This window comes from Carassius carassius, chromosome 38, assembly GCF_963082965.1.
Source record: "Carassius carassius chromosome 38, fCarCar2.1, whole genome shotgun sequence".
In the NCBI taxonomy this organism is placed as follows: domain Eukaryota; kingdom Metazoa; phylum Chordata; class Actinopteri; order Cypriniformes; family Cyprinidae; genus Carassius; species Carassius carassius.
This window is the reverse complement of record NC_081792.1, coordinates 2549870-2566341: the sequence shown is the minus strand read 5'-3', so window position 1 is coordinate 2566341 and position 16472 is coordinate 2549870. Positions and strand designations below refer to the sequence as shown.

The following is a 16472-nucleotide window of genomic DNA, read 5'->3' as shown; positions in this document are numbered from 1 at the left end:
CCAGGTTTGACTCCCAGTATGGGAACGCATGCTCCTTTTTGATTCCCTCCTCAAAAATCCAGCACATCTTCCTGCACCAGAAGTGACTTTTTCGCCAGCAGTAGAGCTACAAGACCGTGATATGTCGAGGTTCTGTCTCACAATTTGCCCCTTTGATAGCTCAGCTGGTAGAGCGGAGGACTGTAGGTTGGAGTATTGGCAATCCTTAGGTCGCTAGTTCGACTCCGGCTTGAAGGAGGTCTTTTTTTCAAGTGCTCACCATTTTTTTGGTTTGGAGCTGGCTTTCTCGCAGCTGTTAGCAGAGCTAGAATTCGCAGTCCACAATTGGAAGCCAAAAGAGCTTTCCCTGACCGGGAATCGAACCCAGGCGGCGGCGGTGAGAGCGCTGAATCCTAACCACTAGACCACCAGGGAGGGGCTGGTGGGTTGGTGGGCTTACCTCCTGAAAACAAGGTGAGAATAAGCAGACAGCAATGCTTGCCACTGTCTCATCTAAAACCAACAACTCTGTAGCAATCAGGTGTCTTTACTATTGGTGGGCCAGTGCCGCAATGGATAACGCATCTGACTAAGGATCAGAAGATTCTAGGTTCGACTCCTGGCTGGCTCGCTCTGTGCTTGTTTTTCTCCGGCTTATTTTGTTGTTGTGTTTTTTTTCTCTTCTCCAAAATCCAGAAGAAAAGGCAAATCTTCAGACATTCTTCTTTTTTTCCAAAAAAGACATATTCTGCACACCCTTTTCGATGTCTAGGGAAGACACGGACATGCTTCGGTATTGCCATTCGTCTCACAAGCACTCCGACAAGCTAGGCGATTATAGGGGAAATAAACTGCAGGCTGGCAGCCAGTTGATTTTCGAATGAACAATTTCATCGCTACTCTGTAACTGCTTCATTACTTTGAAGCGTATAATGCCATGTGGTTTTGATGTCATGGGCTTGCCATTTTGAAGCCTTATCACTAATTGTCACCTGGACATTTAGAATAAGTTGTAAACAGAGTTAAACTGAAGGAGCGAATAATCAGCAACTTTGCCGATTACAAATTGGTCTCACTTTCATTGTTACCCTCACAATGTCATTTTTGTATCTTGACAGAGTGACAATAGGCAGTTTTTCCTCTAGATAGCGGTTGCCGTGTGTGTTTTCAAATGGATGACACAAGTATTTTCACCTGGAAAAGAGCTTAATTACCAGTTCGAGGTATCAGTTCAGCAATCACAGGAATCTGCCCAAATAAACTGAACTCCCGGGGTGAGTAAAAAAAAAACAGATCCTTTGAATGCATACAACACTATATAATTCAGAAAACCGTCCTTTTGGATAATTCTTGTTTTGCCAAATTATTATCACATTGTTACAGTCGCAGACCTAAAGCAACAGGCCACTACAAGATCCTGCGCCCACACTGACCACATGTATGGAAAGTGCGCCAGAAGCCAATGGCCAGTTTAAGGTTTCCAAATCCCATATGGTCTAGCGCTTAGGATTCCTGGTTTTCACCCAGGCGGCCTAGGTTTGACTCCCGGTATGGGAATGCATGCTCCTTTTTGATTCCCTCCTCAAAGATCCAGCACATCTTCCTGCACCAGAAGTGACTTTTTGGCCAGCAGTAGAGCTACAAGACCGTGATATGTCGAGGTTCTGTCTAACACTTTGCCCTTTTGATAGCTCAGATGGTAGAGCGGAGGACTGTAGGTTGGAGTGTTGACAATCCTTAGGTCGCTGGTTCGACTCCGGCTCGAAGGAGGTCTTTTTTTTTCAAGTGCTCACCATTTTTTTGGTTTGGAGCTGGCTTTCTCGCAGCTGTTAGCAGAGCTAGAATTCGCAGTCCACAATTGGAAGCCAAAAGAGCTTTCCCTGACCGGGAATCGAACCCGGGCCGCGGCGGTGAGAGCGCCGAATCCTAACCACTAGACCACCAGGGAGGGGCTGAGGGGCTTGAGGGGCTTGTGGGCTGTTGGGCTGAGGGGCTTGTGGGCTGTTGGGCTGAGGGGCTTGTGGGCTGGTGGGCTGAGGGGCTTGTGGGCTGGTGGGCTGAGGGGCTTGTGGGCTGGTGGGCTGAGGGGCTTGTGGGCTGGTGGGCTGGTGGGCTGGTGTGTTGGTGGGCTTACCTCCTGAAAACAAGGTGAGAATAAGCAGACAGCAATGCTTGCCACTGTCACATCTAAAACCAACAACTCTGCAGCAATCAGGGGTCTTTACTATTGGTGGGCCAGTGGCGCAATGGATAACGCGTCTGACTACGGATCAGAAGATTCTAGGTTCACTGGAATCTGCCCAAAAAAACTGAACCCCCGGGGTGAGTAAAAAAACAGATCCCTTGAATGTATACAACACTATATAAATCAGAAAACCGTTCCTTTGGATAATTCTTGTTTTGTCAAATTATTATCACATTGTTACAGTCGCAGACCTAAAGCAACAGGCCACTACAAGATCCTGCGCCCACACTGACCACATGTATGGAAGGTGCGCCAGAAGCCAATGGCCAGTTTAAGGTTTCCAAATCCCATATGGTCTAGCGCTTAGGATTCCTGGTTTTCACCCAGGCGGCCCAGGTTTGACTCCCGGTATGGGAACACATGCTCCTTTGTGATTCCCTCCTCAAAAATCCAGCACATCTTCCTGCACCAGAAGTGACTTTTTGGCCAGCAGTAGAGCTACAAGACCGTGATATGTCGAGGTTCTGTCTCACACTTTGCTCCTTTGACAGCTCAGCTGGTAGAGCGGAGGACTGTAGGTTGGAGTGTTGGCAATTCTTAGGTCGCTGGTTTGACTCCGGCTCGAAGGAGGTCTTTTTTTTCAAGTGCTCACCATTTTTTTGGTTTGGAGCTGGCTTTCTCACAGCTGTTAGCAGAGCTAGAATTCGCAGTCCACAATTGGAAGCCAAAAGAGCTTTCCCTGACCGGGAATCGAACCCTGGCCGCGGCGGTGAGAGTGCCGAATCCTAACCACTAGACCACCAGGGAGGGGCTGGTGGGCTGGTGGGCTGATGGGCTGGTTGGCTGGTGGGCTTACCTCCTGAAAACAAGGTGAGAATAAGCAGACAGCAATGCTTGCCAATTTCACATCTAAAACCAACAACTCTGTAGCCATCAGGGGTCTTTAGTATTGGTGGGCCAGTGGCGCAATGGATAACGCGTCTGACTACGGATCAGAAGATTCTAGGTTCGACTCCTGGCTGGCTCGCTTTGTGCTTGTTTTTCTCCGGCTTATTTTGTTGTTGTGTTTTTTTCTCTTCTCCAAAATCGAGAAGAAAAGGCAAATCTTCAGGCATTCTTCTTTTTTTCCAAAAAAGACATATTCTGCACACCCTTTCCGATGTCTAGGGAAGACACGGACATGCTTCGGTATTGCCATTCGTCTCACAAGCACTCCGACAAGCTCGGCGATTATAGGGGAAATAAACTGCAGGTTGGCAGCCAGTTGATTTTCGAATGAACAATTTCATCGCTACTCTGTAACTGCTTCATTACTTTGAAGGGTATAATGCCATGTGGTTTTGATGTCATGGGCTTGCCATTTTGAAGCCTTATCACTAATTGTCACCTGGACATTTAGAATAAGTTGTAAACTGAGTTAAACTGAAGGAGCGAATAATCAGCAACTTTGCAGATTAAAAATTGGTCTCACTTTCATTGTTACCCACACAATGTCATTTTTGTATCTTGACAGAGTGACAATAGGCAATTTTCTTCTAGATAACGGTTGCCGTGTGTGTTTTCAAATGGATGACACAAGTATTTTCACCTGGACAAGAGCTTAATTACCAGTTCAAGGTATCAATTCAGCAATCACAGGAATCTGCCCAAAAAAACTGAACCCCCGGGGTGAGTAAAAAAAACAGATCCCTTGAATGCATACAATGTCAATGTCAATGTCACCTTTATTTATATAGCGCTTTAAACAAAATACATTGCGTCAAAGCAACTGAACAACATTCATTAGGAAAACAGTGTCAATAATGCCAAAATGATAGTTAAAGGCAGTTCATCATTGGATTCAGTTATGTCATCTCTGTTCAGTGAAATAGTGTCTGTGCATTTATTTGCAATCAAGTCAACGATATCGCTGTAGATGAAGTGTCCCCAACTAAGCAAGCCAGAGGCGACAGCGGCAAGGAACCGAAACTCCATCGGTGACAGAATGGAGAAAAAAACCTTGGGAGAAACCAGGCTCAGTTGGGGGGCCAGTTCTCCTCTGACCAGACGAAACCAGTAGTTCAATTCCAGGCTGCAGCAAAGTCAGATTGTGCAGAAGAATCATCTGTTTCCTGTGGTCTTGTCCTGGTGCTCCTCTGAGACAAGGTCTTTACAGGGGATCTGTATCTGGGGCTCTAGTTGTCCTGGTCTCCGCTGTCTTTCAGGGATGTAGAGGTCCTTTCTAGGTGCTGATCCAGCATCTGGTCTGGATACGTACTGGATCCGGGTGACTGCAGTGACCCTCTGATCTGGACACAGACTGGATCTGGTGGCCACGGTGACCTCGGAACTAGAGAGAAACAGATAAATATTAGCGTAGATGCCATTCTTCTAATGATGTAGCAAGTACATAGGGTGTTATGGGAAGTATTTCCGGTTCCAGTTTACCTAATTAATGCAGCCTAAAAATCCTTTAACGGATTTGGATAATAAAAGCATATTAGTATGTTATGTGTATGCCAGGTTAAAGAGATGGGTCTTTAATCTAGATTTAAACTGCAAGAGTGTGTCTGCCTCCCGAACAATGTTAGGTAGGTTTTTCCAGAGTTTGGGCGCCAAATAGGAAAAGGATCTGCCGCCTGCAGTTGATTTTGATATTCTAGGTATTATCAAATTGCCTGAGTTTTGAGAACATAGCGGACGTAGAGGATTATTATGTAAAAGGAGCTCATTCAAATACTGAGGTGCTAAACCATTCAGGGCTTTATAAGTAATAAGCAATATTTTAAAATCTATGCGATGCTTGATAGGGAGCCAGTGCAGTGTTGACAGGACCGGGCTAATATGGTCATACTTCCTGGTTCTAGTAAGAACTCTTGCTGCTGCATTTTGGACTAGCTGTAGTTTGTTTACTAAGCGTGCAGAACAACCACCCAATAAAGCATTACAATAATCTAACCTTGAGGTCATAAATGCATGGATTAACATTTCTGCATTTGACATTGAGAGCATAGGCCGTAATTTAGATATATTTTTGAGATGGAAAAATGCAGTTTTACAAATGCTAGAAACGTGGCTTTCTAAGGAAAGTTTGCGATCAAATAGCATACCTAGGTTCCTAACTGATGTCGAAGAATTGACAGAGCAACCATCAAGTCTTAGACAGTGTTCTAGGTTATTACAAGCAGAGTTTTTAGGTCCTATAATTAACACCTCTGTTTTTTCAGAATTTAGCAGTAAGAAATTACTCGTCATCCAGTTTTTTATATCGACTAGCAATCCATTAGTTTTTCAATTTGGTGTGTTTCACCGGGCTGCGAAGAAATATAGAGCTGAGTATCATCAGCATAACAGTGAAAGCTAACACCATGTTTCCTGATGATATCTCCCAAGGGTAACATATAAAGCGTGAAAAGTAGCGGCCCTAGTATTGAGCCTTGAGGTACTCCATACTGCACTTGTTATCGATAGGATACATCTTCATTCACTGCTACGAACTGATGGCGGTCATATAAGTACAATTTAAACCATGCTATTGCACTTCAACTGATGCCAACAAAGTGTTCAAGTCTATGCAAAAGAATGTTGTGGTCAATTGTGTCAAACGCAGCACTAAGAGCCAATAAAACTAATAGAGAGATACACCCACGATCAGATGATAAGAGCAGATCATTTGTAACTCTAAGGAGAGCAGTCTCAGTACTATGATACGGTCTAAATCCTGACTGGAAATCCTCACATATACCATTTTTCTCTAAGAAGGAATATAATTGTGTGGATACCACCTTTTCTAGTATCTTGGACAGAAAAGGGAGATTCGAGATTGGTCTATAATTAACTAGTACAACACTATATAAATCAGAAAACCGTCCTTTTGGATAATTCTTGTTTTGCCAAATCATTATCACATTGTTACAGTCGCAGACCTAAAGCAACAGGCCACTACAAGATCCTGCGCCCACACTGACCACATGTATGGAAAGTGCGCCAATGGCCAGTTTAAGGTGTCCAAATCCCATGTGGTCTAGCGGTTAGGATTCCTGGTTTTCACCCAGGCGGCCTGGGTTCGACTACGGTATGGGAACGCATGCTCCTTTTTGCTTCCCTCCTCAAAAATCCAGCACATCTTCCTGCACCATATGTCGAGGTTCTGTCTAATACTTTGCCCCTTCGATAGCTCAGCTGGTAGAGTGGAGGACTGTAGGTTGGAGTGTTGGCAATCCTTAGGTCGCCGGCTCGAAGGAGGTCTTTTTTTCAAGTGCTCACCATTTTTTTGGTTTGGAGCTGGCTTTCTCGCAGCTGTTAGCAGAGCTTGAATTCGCAGTCCACAATTGGAAGCCAAAAGAGCTTTCACTGACCGGGAATCGAACCCGGGCCACGGGGGTGAGAGCGCCGAATCCTAACCACAAGACCACCAGGGAGGGGCTGGTGCACTGGTGGGCTGGTGGGCTTACCTCCTGATAACAAGGTGAGAATAAGCATAAAGCAATGCTTGCCACTGTCTCATCTAAAACCAACAACTCTGTAGCAATCAGGGTTCTTTATTACCGGTGGGCCAGTAACTCCCGGGGTGAGTAAAAAAAACAGATCCCTTGAATGCATACAACACTATATAATTCAGAAAACCGTCCTTTTGGATAATTCTTGTTTTGCCAAATTATTATCACATTGTTACAGTCGCAGACCTAAAGCAACAGGCCACTACAAGATCCTGCGCCCACACTGACCACATGTATGGAAAGTGTGCCAGAAGCCAATGGCCAGTTTAAGGTTTCCAAATCCCATATGGTCTAGCGCTTAGGATTCCTGGTTTTCACCCAGGCGGCCCAGGTTTGACTCCCGGTATGAGAACGCATGCTCCTTTTTAATTCCCTCCTCAAAAATCCAGCACATCTTCCTGCACCAGAAGTGACTTTTTGTCCAGCAGTAGAGCTACAAGACCGTGATATGTCGATATTCTGTCTAACACTTTGCCCCTTCGATAGCTCAGCTGGTAGAGCGGAGGACTGTAGGTTGGTTGGAGTGTTGGCAATCCTTACGTCGCTGGTTCGACTCTGGCTCGAAGGAGGTCTTTTTTTCAAGTGCTCACCATTTTTTTGTTTTATAGCTGGCTTTCTCGCAGCTGTTAGCAGAGCTTGAATTCACAGTCCACAATTGGAAGCCAAAAGAGCTTTCCCTGACCGGGAATCGAACCCGGGCCGCGGCGGTGAGAGCGCCGAATCCTAACCACTAGACCACCAGGGAGGGGCTGGGGGGCTGGTGGGCTGGTGGGCTTACCTCCTGAAAACAAGGTGAGAATAAGCAGACAGCAATGCTTGCCACTGTCACATCTAAAACCAACAACTCTGTAGCAATCGGGAGTCTCTACTATTGGTGGGCCAGTGGCGCTCCATGTCACCTGTAGGTCGTGGTTATTCTTTGTTATGACAGCCAATCACGTTCCCGGCTGCAACCATGAAATTTATGTTTTAGCCAATCGGCGCTCGTATAGCAACCGCGAAGTAGCCAATCAGCGCTCGTATCGTAACCGCGAATTAGCCAATCAGCACTCGTATCGCAACCGTGATTCCCCCCAGTAACAACAAGCAATTAGCCAATCAGCGCTCGTATCGCAACCGTGATTCCGCCCAGTAACAACAAGAAATTGACCAGTCAGCGCTCGTTCCTCATCCGTGATTCTTCGTAGTAACAACAAGTTATCAACAACAATTGATAACGTCAAGAACCCCCGGAGACTTGCGGATCACGGCTGAAGAAGAAGATAACGGTCATCGATTAATTTCTAACCAACATTTGCAATGTAAGTGAATCTTTTATCAATAAAAAAGTAACACTTACAATACTGGTGCACAAATATGCATTAATTTATACTTAACGAATGCACAGATAATCATGAGTTATTGAAACGAATGAAGGACTAACTTAAACCATTAATTAATGATTACTACATCAGCAACTAATAAACATTCTATATGTTTCATAGATTAATTAATAAATACAATTTTATTAGTTAAATTTACTTTGTATATTGTATATTAACTAATGACGTAAATGTATATTTTAATTACTACAGTGGCCAAAGCTATTTACTTCAACTTCCAGTTGTCAGCTTTAATTAATCATGAGCTAATGATTTTCAAAGGAATCATGTTATGACTTTACATGTTGAGGTAAAGAGCTATTAACCTATTGTTAATATGTTATTGTGGTTATGGATTTTTTTTAATTAGCCATGTACCTCAACAAGTAAAGTTAAAGTAATAACATAATGATATCTTTACAAATTATTATCTAATGATTCATTGTTGATATATTTTTACACTGATAGTTAATATAATATGTTATTAAGGAATGGATACATTATGACACATTTAACTAATAACAACAATTTATTGATTTCTTTACCTATGAATCATATAAAATGTTCATTTGTTGCCAATGCAGTAATAATTAATAAATGGTTTGGTCCTTAATGAGTTATATATTAAGTCATGATTATCTGTGCATGAATTAAGCATGAATTAATGCATTTAATTGTATTTATTTAATGCATACTAGTGCCCGCATATTGTAAAGTGAGTTGTGTTTTTATGTTAACATCAGAATCAGAATCAGAATCAGAATGAGCTTTATTGCCAGGTATGTTCACACATACGAGGAATTTGTTTTCGTGACAGAGCTCCGCAGTGCAACATAACAGCGACAGAACACAAAACACAATAAGGATTAAAAAATACAAAAAAATACATATAGGTGGGTAAGGATTGACAATATACAAATGGACAATGTATGGCAGGTATATTAAAATGAGCATTTATGTATGTACATGTATATTATGTGGAAAAATTTTAACTGTACGCTAAGTATGTGTGTTTAGATAAATAAGTGTATGTGTATATAAATATAAATAGTGTAGTGTGTCCCACAGTTATTATCAGCTGTTCATAAGATGGATTGCCTGAGGGAAGAAACTGTTCCTGTGTCTGGTCGTTCTGGCGCTCAGTGCTCTGTAGCGTCGACCAGATGGCAACAGTTCAAAGAGGGAGTGTGCTGGATGTGAGGGGTCCAGAGTGATTTTAACAGCCCTTTTGCTCACTCTGGATAAGGACAGTTCTTGAATAGATGGGAGAGTTGAACCGATGATTCGCTCAGCAGTCCGGACTACCCTCTGTTGTCTTCTGAGGTCAGATTTAGAAGCTGAGCTGAACCAGACAGTTACTGAAGTGCAGAGGATGGATTCGATGATGGTGGAGTAGAACTGTTTCAGCAGATCCTGTGGCAGGTTAAACTTCCTCAGCTGGCGAAGGAAGTACAACCTTTGCTGGGCCTTTTTCACAATGGAGTCAATGTGAATGTCCCACTTCAGGTCCTGAGAGATAGTGGTGCCCAGGAACCTGAATGACTCCACTGCAGTCACAGTGCTGTTCATGATGGTGAGTGGGGGGAGTGCAGGGGGGTTTCTCCTGAAGTCCACGATCATCTCCACTGTTTTGAGCGTGTTAAGCTCCAGGTTGTTGAGAGTGCACCAGACAGCCAGCTCTTTAACCTCCTGTCTGTAAGCAGACTCGTCACTGTCCTGAATGAGGCCGATGAGTGGGGTGTCATCTGCAAACTTCAGGAGCTTGACAGAGGGGTCCTTAGATGTGCAACTATTAGTGTACAGGGAGAAGAGCAGTGGGGAGAGAACACAGCCCTGGGGAGCTCCGGTGCTGATTGTACGGGTGCTGGATGTGTATTTTCCCAGCCTCACTAGCTGCTGCCTGTCTGTCAGGAAGCTGTTGATCCACTGACAGACGGAGGTGAGCACGGAGAGCTGAGTTAGTTTGGGCAGGAGGAGGTTTGGCATGATTGTGTTAAAAGCCGAGCTGAAGTCCACAAACAGGATCCTCACATAGGTCCCCGGTCTGTCTAGGTGTTGCAGAACATAATGCAGTCCGATGTTTACTGCATCGTCCACAGACCTGTTTGCTCTGTAGGCAAACTGAAGAGGATCTAGCAAGGGTCCAGTGATGTCCTTCAGATGGGCCAGCACCAGTTTTTCAAATGACTTCATGACTACGGATGTTAAAGCCACAGGCCTGTAGTCATTTAGTCCTGTAATTTTGGGTTTCTTTGGGATGGGGATGATGGTGGAGCGTTTGAAGCATGAAGGGACTTCGCACAGCTCCATAGATCTGTTGAAGATCTTTGTGAAGATGGGGGCCAGCTGGTCAGCACATGATTTCAGACAGGCTGGTGTAACACAATCTGGGCCTGGTGCTTTTTTCCTTTTCTGCTTCCTGAAGACCTGGCGCACCGCATCCTCTCTGATCTGTATTGCAGGTGTGGGGGAGAGGGGGGATGCAGGAGGTGTGAATGGTGAGAGTGCTTGATTGGAGAGGTGTTCAGGATGGTTTGCAGGAGCTTTTAATGGTGTGAACGGTTGAGTGGAGAGGCATTCAGGGTTGGTTGCAGGAGTTGTTATTGGTGTGAACGGTTGTGTGGAGAGGTGTTCAGGGCAGGTGATGGGTGTTCTTTCAAACCTGCAGTAAACCTCGTTCAGATCGTCTGCCAGTCGTTGATTCTCCACAGTGCTGGGGGGTGGTGTCTTGTAATTGGTGATCTTCTTTAGGCTTTTCCACACTGATGCGGAGTCGTTCGAAATGAACTGAGCCCTTATTTTTTCAGAATAATTCCCCTTTGCCACTCTGATCTCCTTTTCCAGTGTGTATTTAGCCTGTTTATACAAGACATTGTCCCCCTTCCTGTAAGCATCTTCTTTGGCCTGACGGAGCTGTCTGAGTTTTGCAGTGAACCACGGTTTGTCATTGTTGTAATTTAGTTGAGTCTTGGTAGGAATACAAATATCCTCACAGAAACTGATATATGATGTTACGGTCTCTGTGAGTTCGTCCAGATCGGTGGCAGCAGCTTCAAAAACACTCCAATCAGTGAGGTCAAAACAAGATTGTAAATCCTGCTCTGCTTCATTAGTCCATCTTTTTACAGTCCTTAATACAGGTTTAGCTGATTTTAGTTTCTGCCTGTAGGTCGTTATAAGATGAACCAGAAGGTGATCAGAACGTCCCAAAGCTGCTCGTGGAATAGAGTGAAATGCATCCTTTATTGTGGTGTAACAGTGATCCAGTATATTACTGTCTCTGGTGGGACAGGTAACATGCTGTCTGTATTTTGGCAGTTCACGGGAGAGATTGGCTTTATTAAAGTCCCCAAGAATGATTAAAACAGAGTCTGGGTGTTGTTGTTCTGTCTCTGTGATCTGCTCAGCGAGTTTCTGTAAAGCTGAGCTCACATGCGCTTGAGGAGGGATGTAAACACTAACCAGAATGAACGAATGAAACTCCCGCGGCGAATAGAACGGCTTGCAGTTAATGAAGAGCGTTTCGAGATTTGAGCAGCACATCTTCTTTAACACAGTTACATCTGTACACCACCGTTCATTGATGTAAAAGCATGTCCCGCCGCCGCGCGATTTCCCCGTTGATTCTGCGTTGCGATCCGCTTGAAGCGTGTGATCAGCGCAGCTGCTCCGCCGACAAGAATGTCTAGCAAAACATCAGAATAGTCGAAAACCGGTGAAATATCGGGAGATGTGTGTTGCCGAATATCCAGCAATTTGTCCCTGGTGAAACTGATTGCAGGAATATAACTAAAGACAGGACAAACTAACAAAAACACAAAAACAACTGCAGAGCACGTCACGGAGAGAGCCATCCTGTATCGGCGCCACTCGTCAAAAAAGTGTCAATTATGTCAATAACATAAACATAAAGTGTCAAATATATAAAGTTGTTTTGAATGAATAACCTGTAGTTCAGACAAGCTAATAATTCAGCTAATCAATGTAAAATATTATAATAAAAAAAAGTATTTCATATTTTTGTAGATTAGTCGACCAAGCAGAATATAAAGTATATTAAGTTACAGTTTTACCAGCTGCAACATTAAAACGATTCTTACACATTAATGCATTACTTGTTATAATGCAATAATATAGTATGCATTATGCTTCTACTTTTAGTACTTTAAGTATATTTTGATTCTAGAATTTTGAATGTATGATCTTTACTTGTAATAGAGCAGACAAATTTGTGAAAAATTTGTCTTTGAAAAGGAGATCACATAGAATAGACTGAACCTTCCCTTCCCTGTCTCAGGTGGGACAAAAGTTATATTTTAATGTATAATAATTATCTGAAAAATTACCTCTTACTCTGGGATAATTCTGATATGTTAGCCAACATTTTTAGCATGTAGGAAAATATATACACAAACAAAGCATAATATAAAATCAACATTAAAAGGTGATCATAAGTAAATATAGTTCACTTTTTTTAATTTAGATGGAACTTCGCTTCAGGAGACGGGCTGATGGAAGCCTGAATCTGACGGATACAGTGGAAGCGTCAAAGGTGAAGGAAGCCAACAAAGGAAAGCCATACACAAGACCCCTGCCCCCGGAGAAAGTGCTGGACAAAGCCAGGAAAAGTTTAAGTGAGCACCACAGAGATCTGTCTAACAGAAAGCACCTGTTGGGTTTCTTTGAAATCCAGTTTGGTGTATTTCGTGGGCAAACATTTAGGTGGGTGGCTGAAAATGCCCTGGGGTATGCTGCTTATCTGGTGGCAGCTATGAAGAGGGACCCCACAGGAGGCAGCAAAGACTCCCAAGAACATGCCCACAACAAGGGGAGTTTAAGGGAGTATATTGAGCTCTTTCCTTCTGGCAGAATTGCCATTGCCATGAAGGAAGAGCAATATGCTGGGAAAGCTCCCCAGCATGCTGCTGACTCCCAGCACTCTGCCCCCACAGAGTTCACCACCCGCACCCAGCACGCTACCACCACCCATACTTCTACTGCCTCTCTCCGCTCCCTCTTGATTAGGAAGTTGCCTAACCAAAAAAACTTGAACAAGGCTGTAAAAAGACTGGTTTCCCCCCTCAAAGTCGCACCTTGTAAGCAAACATTTATTTGTATAACACTTTTTTGGTTTGTTTAGCATTTATTGCTGTTCAGTAGTCATGTTGATCTGTTTGTCCTGTGTTTTTTTGCAGCTTTGGCCCAGGCACGTGCGCGGCCCTCAGCCACCCTCACCTGTCCGACTGTGTCCCTTGAGACAGCCACAGGACCCTCAGCCACCCTCACCTGTCCGACTGTGTCCCTTGAGACAGCCACAGGGCCCTCAGCCACCCTCACCTGTCCGACTGTGTCCCTTGAGACAGCCACAGGACCCTCAGCCACTCTCACCTGTCCGACTGTGTCCCTTGAGACAGCCACAGGGCCCTCAGCCACCCTCACCTGTCCGACTGTGTCCCTTGAGATAGATGACAGCACACTGCTGGCAGAGGCAGCTAAGTTTGAGGAGTCATATGTGGCATGTACGTTCATACTTATTTAAAGTATTCAACGTTTCCTTTCCAGGGATAATAAAGTAAAGTGAAGCAATGTGAATTTGTTTATTTATGTGTTTATTTTCTGTTTTTCTATTTTATTTTATTTTTTCAGCAAGACGAGTCTGTCTTCCTGCTGGATGGACACACAGCCTGCCTGAAGTGGACCAGAGGTGGATCTCCAAGGCCCTGTTCAGGTGGACAGCACAGGGGCATCCTGAGCTGGTATTTAGTAGGGTGAACAAACTTTGGTGGTATCCTCCACCGGTGCCACTGAAGACCAGTAATTCTCCTTCCTTGGAGAATTACTTTGGCCATCGCCTGCTGCTCTGGATGCCACGAAAACTGTGGCAAGTGAAGCTGACTTGTCCGCATCCAGACTGTCAAAAAGAACTTCTGACCTCAGCTGGCTTGCATCAAAAGATCAGGCAGGTGGTTGCCATGGGTGAGATGTACTTTGTGGCATCTGAGTACCTTGCCTTCCTAAGATGTAAAAGGAAGGTCATCAGCTGGAGCCATGATCTCGTTTCCCAGCTCGACATTGGCCACAGGGTGCTGTTCCCTTGCATTCTTACTTCAAAACTTGCATGTGACTTTGAGGTAGTAACTTTGATGCGTCAGCGTGGGCTGGGAAACAGCAGCAGCCAGATCCAGCGCAAGCTACAGGAGCGTCATGTTGATGTCTGGTTGCAAAAGACAGTCCAGTATCTGACAGATTGCAAGGGGATTGCCAGTGCTGTCACGTCGAGCCTAATCCTGCCTGTGACATTTGAACCTGCTCCTTCAATGCCTTCTATACCCAAGCACCGATGGCTGATGCAGGTGTATGCCCAGGATGTCCTGCAAAGGCTGGATGAGGTCAAGGCCACTATAACATCACAATATGGTCGAATCTTAAAAATGGATTCTACCAAAAAAGTGGCCAGAAAACTAGCAGGACGCAGCTATGGCACTGCTACTTGGGCAACTAATGTTGGCAATGAGCATGGACAGGTGATCATGTCCGTGCTCACAGCGAGCGAAGGTTTTGGTCTGGGGCCAATGATAGAAGGCCTTATCAAGCGATACAGAGTGGCTGGGGTGGCTCTTCCCGAAGTGCTGTATGTCGACCGAGACTGCTGTGGCAACACTCTTTTGAGGAGGATGTTTGAAGAGTGGGGGCAAATGACCATCCGGTTAGATGTCTGGCACTTCATGCGAAGGTTTGCTGTCGGCTGCACCACCGACTCTCACCAGTTATATGCCACATTTATGAGTGGCCTCAGCCATTGTATTTTCATGTGGGACCAGGTCGACCTGGCTGCCCTGAAGACGGCTAAGCAAGCAGAGCTGGAAGCTGATGGGAAACCATCATCCGAGGCTGATGTGCTGCGCTTTATCAGTCGTAGCGAGCTAGCGCTACATTGCAGGAGAACCACTCGCGGGACCAAAGAGACCCTGGTGCTGATTGAGAGCCATGTTCAGGCCTTTGATGGAGATGCTGGTCGTGACACTCTGGGAGTCCCACTAATAAACTCAGCCCGCATGAGAGAGATTTTAAAGTCCCAGCGGAAGCATGTGGCCTGCATCCAGGATCCTGCCGGTGTGCAGCTCTACATGCAGACGGGTACTGTACAGAAGGGAGGGCACCGCCTGCCAACATACCGCTGTGCCAGAGGTTCCACTTCACTTGAGTCATTTCACCTGCACCTTAACAGATTCATCCCAGGTTAATAAATAAAACTGAATTATTAAATTAAGATATGATTTATACTGAAATAATTATGAGAATTGCAAGAACAGCTATTTGTGTATTTATATGAAATTTCTGTTCTGTGAATTTATTATTATTTTTTTATTATTATTTATAGGCAAGCTGGCAAGTGACACCTACTTTCAGGCATATCTTTTGGATGGGCTTGCAAGGTGGAATGAGGACCGGGCTGTGGCAGCAACAACTAATCAGCAGCAACCACATTCCTAAAACCATCTTCTGCGTCATGCTGTCAACACTCTTGCAGAGGAGCTTATGGGCATGAAAATCATTCCTTATGTTGGGCCAAGAAAGTACACTTGTATATAACAATTTTTTTTTGTTTTTAGTGACACTTTAATTTAAGTATAAACCACTGAACCACTAAGTTATAATATAATATTATGGTATGTTATCTAATTGTCAATGTTTTTCTATTTTAAAGGTGAGCTTATTGGAGTGGAATAGCTTTACCAGCAAACTGGTAAAGTTCTGCAGGACTACAAGTTGGCCATTGAAGAGTCAGAGACCACTGAGGTTGGTATAGAGGTGGATGAAGGTTATGCTGAACTTGAGGAGTTTCAGGACATCACTGTCCCCACCTTTGACACTGAACGGACACCTGCTGCCTCTTCACAAGCATCAGTGTCTGCAGCATCTGCAGCATCATCTGCAACTCCTCCAGCAACCAGCCCCACGTCATCACTGTTTGTGGTCCCTCCATCACCAGTGTCATCTCCTGTCAGCAGCTCACTGCACACTCAATCAAATCTAGGACTCTTTCCTGGAGCACATAGCTGTGAGTTTTACCAAAGTATTCATAAAGATTTCGGTATTTGTTATCACACTAACTATAAATTTGTATTTATCACATTGAAAGGCATAAATACAAATTTCAAATCAATATTTACCTTTTTGATGTTGTCCCAGTGGACCGATTATCTGCAGAAACGGATCGTCCAACATCGGAAGAGAACACTTCACATGATGTAAGGGCCCAGTTTATTTTTTATTTACATTTACATGTATGTAAACATAATCTTGGTTACATTGGATGTGCTTTCATGTGAATATTTGTTTTCATTGATGCTATCAAAAGTTCCTAAATTATCTTTCATTTTAGGATTCGGTTGGACCTGATAATATTGAGGGGTATGGAGCCGTGCAGGACTTGGCAGAGTTCTTGGTTGGCCTCAGAGACCACCG

General features: G+C 44.3%; 5 non-coding genes across 5 annotated transcripts; 1 reads left to right on the top strand and 4 right to left on the bottom strand.

Annotated features, from left to right (window-relative positions):
* Positions 1–342: 342 nt before the first annotated feature.
* Positions 343–414, bottom strand: trnae-cuc (transfer RNA glutamic acid (anticodon CUC)). Its single transcript has one exon. It is a non-coding gene; the product is annotated as a tRNA-Glu (tRNA).
* A 1441-nt stretch (positions 415–1855) lies between these two features.
* Positions 1856–1927, bottom strand: trnae-cuc (transfer RNA glutamic acid (anticodon CUC)). Its single transcript has one exon. It is a non-coding gene; the product is annotated as a tRNA-Glu (tRNA).
* A 972-nt stretch (positions 1928–2899) lies between these two features.
* Positions 2900–2971, bottom strand: trnae-cuc (transfer RNA glutamic acid (anticodon CUC)). Its single transcript has one exon. It is a non-coding gene; the product is annotated as a tRNA-Glu (tRNA).
* A 147-nt stretch (positions 2972–3118) lies between these two features.
* trnar-acg (transfer RNA arginine (anticodon ACG)) lies at positions 3119–3191 on the top strand. The gene has a single exon. It is a non-coding gene; the product is annotated as a tRNA-Arg (tRNA).
* A 4124-nt stretch (positions 3192–7315) lies between these two features.
* On the bottom strand, positions 7316–7387 carry trnae-cuc (transfer RNA glutamic acid (anticodon CUC)). Its single transcript has one exon. It is a non-coding gene; the product is annotated as a tRNA-Glu (tRNA).
* Between the last annotated feature and the right edge of the window lie 9085 nt (positions 7388–16472).